A 9,856-nucleotide genomic window follows, 5' to 3' on the forward strand; every position below is an offset into this window, starting at 1 on the left:
AAAATGAAATACGAATGTGTCATAATTGATTGATAATTGTGCTCGGTTATTTGAATGATGTCCGGCTAAGTCCCAAGGCTTTGTGCTAAGTGACTATATCCGGACTAGGATCCAAGGCATTCGTGCGAAGTTAATAAATCCGGGCTAAGCCCAAGGCATTTGTGCAAGTTACTAAACCCGGGTGAAGTCCCAAGGCATTCGTCGAGTCACTATAACCTAAGCTTCATCCGAAGGCATTTGAGCGAGTCGTTATATCCGGTTAAATTCGAAGGTACGTGATTCTAGAATGAGCGATCTTGCTGTAAAATTTTCGTTAATACGCTTGAAAAATTCCAGCAATGAGGTATGTTCGTATGTGCTTGAATTAGTTGATTCCCTTCGAATAATATTCGCTCAGTCGAGTAATGAGTTTTCGGTAATTGGTTAAGATGATCCCTTATGTATGAACATAGGGGTTGGACTGTGAAATGAGTAGGATATTGAGAATTTGTGCATATGAAATTATCCGTTAGCTTTACTTAATGCTATGCTTTTGTTGTGTTGAATTTCTTGCTCAAACTTACTAAGCATAAATTGCTTACTCCGCTTTTCTCTGTTTCTTTGTTTATAGATTTTGGCTCGTCACCATCGGACTCGGGATTTTGGAAGTCGAAGTCTCCCACACTATCAAAGCCCCCATTTTGGTATAATTTTGGTTGAACTTTGAAATGGCATGTATAGGACTACCCTTTTGTTGTAGGTCATGTACCTTTCGGTTTTGTGTAAACTTGGATAGCCATGCTAAAATGGCTTATATACGCTTTAGTATAGTACTATAATCGTTTGTATGTTGATCATTATGAGGTATGGAATTGTTTTGAACGATTAGCCATTGGAATGGTTAATCATGATCACACTTTGTGCTATGTATGCAAAAGGGCCAATTGAATCATGGAAATCATGAAATAGGTAAAGCCTACCTTAAAGGCGATCTTGACAGCAGTAGTGACGTGGATGTGAAAAATCACTAAAAATAGTAGGAATGGTATTAAATAGTGAACAAATTATGTAAATTAACCTTGATGAATCTACTTTCATATGGAAGAAACGAAACTGTCATATGAGTTATATGTTAAGAGATATTAAAGTTCTCGTGAAACAGGGCCAGAACGGTTTCTGGATCCCCTGTTCCGACTTTGGAAATTCATTATAAACTAACCAGAGATAATTAGGAGTCATACCATATATGTATAAATTCCTCTTTGAGTCTAATTTCTATAGAAACAAACGGCATCAGTATTGAAGCCCTACACAGGGAGTTATTCGAGTTGTAACGCACGAAGGTCAGTGTAGTCGACCCCTGTAACATGGGAGACTTTAACTAATAAACTGTATTAATTGGCTCGACCAAAAATTCTAGAAAAAATCTGTAGATGGACATATGAGTCTAGTTTCAGGGAAAAATTACGAAACTTATTTTCGAGTGGTAAAACCCAAGTTATGATTTTTGAAGTGACTAGTACACGATTGGCGCTTTGTCCGGAAATTCTCAATAAGTGGTTTGAAGCCTGTTAACACCTCGTGTTCGACTCCGGCGACGGTCTCGGGTTCGGGGTGTTACAACACTGTACACCTTCAACAAGTTCACTAAATTGTTGGATGACTCAGCTTGTTGTGGTTTTGGAGCTTGTTGATTGAACCCTTGGGATTGGTTAGGTTTATGCTACATGTAAGTGTTGTTCAGTCCATTTCCTTGGTTACTCCAAGAAAAGTTTGGATGGTTGCGCCATGAAGGATTGTAGAAGTTGGACCGTGGTCTGTGTCCACTTCTATTTTGGTGTTGATTCCTGACGTAATAAATTGACACAAGATTTGATTAAAAATTCTCGAAAGAATAACCATCCCTATAGTATACGCAAGAAACAACATCGAACTGACTTGGTGGTTAGGCTATAAAAATATTTAAACCATTAGTAATGTAAGTGCATCCACTTTGTGCACTCCGGCTACTCGTCTTTCTAAAGTTTTTTTGATTTGTTAGCCAGTGGTAATTGCTATTAGCTATCCTCTCAATGATCTCGTAAATCTCATTATAAGACTTAGACAAAATAGCATCATTCGCAAAAGCATCTAGCAACAACCTTGTGTGTGCGTTGAGACTATTATAAAATGTCTCAAATTGGGTGTAGAATGAAATCCCATGATGATGGCACCTACAAGGTAATTCTTTGAATCTCTCCCATGCCTCGTACAAAGCTTCGTCATCCAATTGTTGAAAAGTGGTTATCTCATTTCATAACTTAGCATTTTTTCTAGGTGGGAAATACTTAACCAAAAATCTTTCTGCTAATTCTTTCCATGTAGATGTTGAACTTGGGGGCAATGAATTAAGTCATGCTCATGCTCAATGTCACAACGAGTATGGAAAAAACTTCAACCTTAATGCATCTTTAGTCACATCGGCTATCTTAAACAAATTGCTCACCTCTTATGAATAATCAAAGGTGAAGGTGTGGATCATCCGTAAGCGTTCCACTAAACTGATCCATCATTTGGAGCATTTGAAACATCAATGGTTTCAATTTAAATTGTGATGCCTCAATCTCCGGTCTCCTAATTCCCAAATTTAATTCATTGAAGAGTGGTACAGTGTACTGTCTTATGGTACGATTTCTATCATCAGCAATAAAGATTGGATTGTGCACATGATTGGATTTATTTTCTTGCCCATCATTTTTATTTGCAAGGTCCATCTTAGTTTGTCTTAGAGCTGATCTTTGGCATCTTCTTTGTTTAAATATCTTGTAACAGTCCAATTTCAGTGAAATCGAAACAGTGGTTTCGGGACTACAAATCCGATCTGAAAATAAAGTTTATTTTTATTTTATTATATGGTTCATATTATGATAGACATGTAGTGTGAAAATTTTGATACGAAAATTTTATCGATTAAGTGTTTAATTACGAGAAGGACTAAATCGCATAAAATACAAAAGTTGAATCTAGTAGCTATAAGGATTAAATAGCTGTGGACTTCAAAAATAGAGGTCCTTATATGGTAATTAGACCATTAAAGAAATGTATATATATTTTTGGTGACTCATCCATGGAAATTTAGAAAAAGGGCAATGACTAAATTGGAATTTAAAAAATATTTAATTAATTAAAAGATGAAAAGAAAATATCATCTTCTTCAACCTAAAAATACATGGAAACCCTAGGAGAGAGAGAATAAAATTTCATGGCTCAATTGGGTAAGTTTCCTTGTCCCGTTTTTAGTAATTTTGATATTTTTGAAATCGAGATAGCTTAATCTATCTATTTGGGGGATATATTTGAAAATTTATCAAGGTATGAAATTTGGGTCATGGATGAATATGCTAAAAATTAAAAATTTAAGGTAGAAAATGAAAGGTTGTTGATAGATAAACAACTGTTTTACAAATGATTTTTGATGAAAACATGATTTAGGACTAAAATGTAAAATTGTGAAATTGAAGAAAAATGATAAATATTTTATGAATACATGTGCTGCAAAATTTTGTAATGGGATTTTGGTTAGGCTTGGAATAGGAAGTAAATTGCACAAGTTTCATTTTCAGAGCCGAAGGACGAAATTGGAATTTATGGAAAAGTTAGGGGCAAAATGGTAATTTTTCCTAGGACGTAAATTGAGTCCAAATGAGTATGAAATATGAGAAATTGATTATTAAAGCTATTTATATAGATCTAGAAACTCACATTCAAGGTTAGATCGAGGAAAAGAAAAAGTTTCAGATTAAGTAGATTTTATACGCGAACCAGTGTCGAGGTAAATTCGTGTAACTTAATCGAGCATGTAATTATGTTAAATTAAATGTTGTGATTGTATGAAATGTGATTATCATTTATGCGATTTACTTGGATGTTACAAATATGAGAAATTAATACATGCTTGAAAATGGTGAAAAAGGGTTATGTCCCAATTAAATATTGAATTCCGATGAACATATGTACTTTCCCAAAATGAATGAGGTCTTGCTTTGCTGATGACGGGATTTAGCTCGGTCGAGTAATCCTATTGACTATGTTATAGAAAGGATTTAGCCCAGACGGGTAATCTTGATATAACACCTCTCGAGTATACGTTGCAATTAGGATTTATCCTGGGCTGGTAATCCTATTATACGATATGTGGCTTGAGAGTGTGTTCCTTGATTAAATAGCCTAATGGGCACTCTTGAATAAGAATTGATGGATTATTGAATCGTACACCTCGAGTGTACTACTTGAGTATCCATCAAAATTTCAATAATTCAATAGACATAACTCTTGACATGGTATGAGTATTATGAGATAAAATGATAATTTCTTGAAAGAATATTGCATGATAAGCTCATCTATCCTTACTTGGTGTATATGAAGATTTTGTAACTAACATGTTTGATTGAATGCATGTGTTTAGGCAATTATGTCAAATGGATGGAAAACATGATATTGTATGCTTAGATTTAATAAACGGGATTGGTAAGTTCAGTTTCTGTTATGCGAACTTACTAAGCATGTAATGCTTACTCCATTTTATTTTTCTTTATTTTATAGTGCTTAGAAGCTCACGAAGGTTGGAGATCATTGAAGCATCGTCATATTATCTACTAGCTATTTTGGGTATTTATAGTAGAATCATATTGGTATAATGGCATGTATAGGACAATTTGGCCAAAAGTGGCTTGAAAATGATGTCTTGTAACCTAGCATTGGAATGGCTAGTAATGGTTTATTTTGGTATGATTAAGTAGGTTATTATATTATATACACATGTGTTATGTTAAGTATATGTGATCAAATGATGTTAATGCCTAAGTTAAACCAAGGTAAGTTTATAATCACATATGCATGTAATGATAGGCCTTGTTGAATGATGGAGTTTGCTTAATTTAAATGCTTGAAATGGTTGGTATTGGATGTGAGTTTTAAGTGCAGGCCTTTGGTGTGATTTTGGGTGAGAAATAAAGCTAGAAATGGCTTTATTTTGTCCACACGAGAAGACACACAGACGTGTGTGACACACGGACGTCTGTGACACACGGCCTAGTACATGGGCGTGTCAGTTGTGTGTCCTCTGCACCTTAATTTTGAGAAATAGAATGCTCAGAATTGTGCTATACAGCCTAGAACACGGGCGTGTGTCTTGGCTGTGTGAAACCTGCACCTAATTTCGAATTGAATTAATTAACCACACGGCCTAGCACATGGGCGTGTGGCATGGCCGTGTGCACAAGTCAAAGAGTTATACGGGGTCAAACATGGCCTGAAGCACGGGCATCTCCCAAGGTCACATAGGCATGTCCCTTAGACCACACGGGCATGTGAGCCCTGTAACTTAGAAAATTTTTGTAATTTTGCGAAAAATTCTTAGAGTTCTCAATTAAGTCCTGACTCGATTCTAATGTTTGTATTGGGCTTCGAGGGTCCAATTAAGGGACGTTTTGAATGATCTCGGTTAATGAATAGTAATTTACATGAATTATTTGTAAAATGTTCTAAAAGTTTCAGTAATGTTCTGAAACCTTATTCTGACGATAGATACGGGTTAAGGGTGTTACATGTTTGCTCGATCTTAGGGTCTACAAGTAATAAATCGATAATTCGATCTATGCTCATAAACAGTTGAAAAATAAATCACAAAAATAATGAATAATGAATAAATTAGTAAGGTTAGAAGTTAGATAAAAGTGAAATAACAACTAAATTGAAAAGAATAATTTCACAAAAATGATTAAGGCAATAATCCTCGACAATGGCGCCAAAAACTTGTAAAGCTCGGTTTGTGCAACTGTACACAATCATTATCAAGTAATAAGTAAGTAAAGGAGTTATCGTCTTAACAGGGACTATGTATGTTAATCAATATATTGCAAAATTAAAGTTAACAATTTGATGATAAAAACACAATATCTTGATGATGGGTGATTAACTAAATTAATTTATCTAGATACAAGATTGATCCCTAATGCAATTTAAACTAAATGCGAAGTATGAAATGAAATGTATGAATGAATTTAACAAAAACACAAACTTCAACAATCAATAACATTAATAGGCTAGGATAATTAGATCATTCAACTTGTTTATTTTTATCATGCTTAACAGTGTTCGAAAATTATTTCATGGAAACTCAATTTTTCATGAGTTTGGAAACCAAATTAAGTTCTTTCAGAATTTTTTACTTAGTAAGACATGCATTTTATTAATCATATTAAACTAAGGGTTTCTTAGGATTCACGTGAAGTAACAGGGATGGATTAGGCTTGAAATAGTTTAATCACATAAACCTAAAAACCATACAAGATAATAGAGTTCGGTAAAGTTATTATGAACCTTTAATTTAGTCGAGTTAGGATATAAATTAAGCATGCACATATGAATTATTGTGTCCACTAGCCATCATCTGGTTAGGATGGCTCAGCTAATTCTAATGCATCCAATCACGTGTGAATGAAATAAATACTTGAGTTTAATTGAAAACATGATCGATCGAGGCACAAACACTAGAGACATGATTTAAACAAACTTCATTAAAAAAATGCAATCATCCTAGCTAAACATAATTAAGCTACCATTGTTGATGACAAGATAATAAAACACATTGCAAACATGATTAAAATCAAAATAACAAAGTAAAAGAAGAATAAACTCTGTCAAATTAGCAGTCTCATGAACTCTGATTGAAGATGTTTTCCTTTGATCCTTGTGTTGCTCCTTTGCTAATGGCTCCTTAAGGTGGCCGGCCAAGAGATAATTTTATCAAGGTTTTTGGCTAAGGAAGAAAATATGGGATGCTATGCATAGAAATGAAAAGAGGAAATGAGAGAATGAATAATGATTGAGAGATGTGAAGAATAAGGGATGTAGGGATGATGGATGATAGAAATGGGGAATGAGTGGAGGTATTTATACTTGAAGTAGATGGTAGAGTTTATTAAAAATAGGGATTGGAATCCCTCCATTTTCTCCATTGCTTTGTTAGCCACATTTTGTGGAAGAATGTAGATGATGGTTCCTTTATTTGAGCATAGAATCATGCTAAATTTAGGTATGGGTTGGATGGTTTCAAGGGCAATCTTTGTGTGTTGGTTTTCAATGATTCTCCAAATGTTAGGACCTCTAGTAAATATCCCAAAATAGATTTTGGGTAACCAACATGCTTGTGCCGAATTTGGGCTTGACTCCCCCTTGTTGGACAGTTTTGTGACCCATTAAATAACTAGACTTGTCCACCATGTAACATCATTTTAACTGGGTCAAAATAATACCTTATTGACCCATTTATTATGGTTTGCCCATCCAACATAGGAAATAAATAGCTCATGTTTATGCAACTTTATAATCTCTTTATTAAATCAACTTCATGGTCCCACTGCACAATTAAATATAATACATTAATAAATAACATGAAATAATTTAATTTATGCACAAAATTCATGTAATAAAGCACAAATTTGCATATTTTATAAATTCTTGTCCATTATCAACGTTTAAGCAAAATTCACTAAATTAATTAACAAATACTTAGGATTAGTATTATTTTTAAGTAAAAGATGGTAAAAGCTACCGAAAAAATCTATATAAATTAGAGTTTACAAGTACGCCACCAAGGCATTCTATTCAGAATTTTTACAATATAAATTTTCCTAAACTCACATTACGTGAGGTTTGCCCATTATCGTCTTGAAACACACAGAGAAACCAATTGGGAAATCACCATTCATTAGTTCATTTTCAGAGGGTGTCATTGCCATGAACTTTTCATTTAGAGTTTCATATTAGAGTTCATGTTTTCTATCTTGGCGAACTTCATCAAATACCACCGCGATGACTAGACACAGACTCCTTTTATAGACTTTTCATGCACTGGGACAATTTTTGCCCAACATTTTTATTCACCAACATACACCCAACATAACATACATCTCATAGCATACATATAGACATATATGTATAGCCATACTTCAACATTTCAGTACTTATACACTAATCATCACATACTTTAATTTGCCAGATTCACTATCCATATACATATTATACTTTTCATAGTTTTGGATCCATAGTTCAATAAATTCCCTAGAAGTATTTTCTCGATATGAACAATAGACATGCAAGAGTAGTATAGAACTCACCTGATACTCACTTACAACTGCTCTACTCCAAACCAAAATCCATCAAGCAAATCAACAGCAAACAATGCCACAACACATAAAAACACCCTTAAAAATTATTCACATACATTTTACCATCATCCCTAACATTGGAAATCCCCATGCAAAGCCTTATATATTTTCTTACTATTCAACCGCTTATAACAAACTTACTCTTTCAAAACTCAACATGTAGAGTCATATAACTTACCGAAACATGTAGTAAATATTGATAAGATCCATAATTATTGCATCCAACTTAAAGGAGAAAGAAATGCTTTTGGTTCTAGAAAGAATTAGATAGCAGCATTTTAGAAAAAGGAAGAAGAACAACCCCCTTTTCTCAATCCCATATACAAATATGTATAAAACCTAAGTCCTTAGTGGCACTTAACATGTATCACATTCTTTCAGAATTGTCTTTAATAATAGCCTACACCATCTGAGAAAAACATAAATGAAAATTCAATATTATTCAATCCAATTTGACTCCTAACTAGATTACCTTGTATCATAACTTGAACAATACTTCAAACATACAAGCGCACTATACTTCTAGCGTGAACTCATACCATAACTACCTTTTTACTTTGTTGTTATCATTTTCCAATTAACATAGTAATTTAGCAAATCATTAACTTACACAAAGATCGAAATATGCCCATATTATACACCCAAAGAATTATTTGGACGAATACTATTTCACCACACAGATCATTTTGATCCTATGCCCCATAACATTGAATCTACCAATGAAATATCCTGATTTTGGGCCTAGTCGGAATAGCGGTTTCGTGACCACAAAATCTGAGATAGAAATAATTATTTTATGATTATTTTAAGGTCTATGATATGATTGCATGATTGTGTGAAAATTTCGTGAAGAAATTTTATGTATAAAGTGCTTAAATTGAAATTAGGGACTAAATCGAATAATTTGTAAAACTTGCATTCTAGAAGTTTCTAGTATGAAATTTTTTTGAAATATTAATTAGGAGGTCTTAAATAGAAATTTTACCAATTTCTAAGTCTATGGACAAAAATTGGACATGGATGGAATTTTTGGAAAGTTTAGTAGTAAAGGCATTTTGGTCATTTAGGGGTAAAATGAATTAAAATACAAAATTAAAAGCCAATTTTGCTCATTTTCAACCCCATGGCTGAATATAGCAAGAAGAAACCATGGCTAGGGTTTTTCAAGCTTCCAAGCTCGATTTTAAGTCCGTTCTAGCCTCATTTTTAATGATTTTTACGTTTTTGGAGTCCCGGTAGCTCGATTAAGCTTATGCTAGCAATAATTTAACCTAGGGTTTATATTTGGAAAAATACCCATAGGTGAAATTTGTGTATTTTGGTGTTTTATGATAGAATATGAGATTTTAAATTATGTTAGACAACTTGTGCTACTCGGTTTTAAGCGAAAACTAGCAAAAGGGCTTAATCGGTAAAAATACCTAATAGTCATAAGTACATGTTAGAGTGAGAATTTGATGTTGCCATAGAAGGGAAAAATGATCAGCATGTCATAAAACATAAGAAAATAGGCTGAAGATTAATTTACGAGCTTTGGGGCAAAAGTGTAAATATGCAAAAGTTTAGGGGCAAAATTGTAATTTTTCCAAAATATGATTTTGGGTCAATTTGAATAATGTGAGTCCTAATTAGACTATATTTTAAATGATAGAGCAATAAAACTGAAA

General features: G+C 33.6%; 1 non-coding gene across 1 annotated transcript; it reads left to right on the top strand.

Annotated features, from left to right (window-relative positions):
- Positions 1–2,174: 2,174 nt before the first annotated feature.
- On the top strand, positions 2,175–2,281 carry LOC128292386 (small nucleolar RNA R71). Its single transcript, XR_008282371.1, has one exon. It is a non-coding gene; the product is annotated as a small nucleolar RNA R71 (small nucleolar RNA).
- Positions 2,282–9,856: the final 7,575 nt, after the last annotated feature.

This window comes from Gossypium arboreum, chromosome 4 (assembly GCF_025698485.1).
Source record: "Gossypium arboreum isolate Shixiya-1 chromosome 4, ASM2569848v2, whole genome shotgun sequence".
Lineage (NCBI taxonomy): Eukaryota > Viridiplantae > Streptophyta > Magnoliopsida > Malvales > Malvaceae > Gossypium > Gossypium arboreum.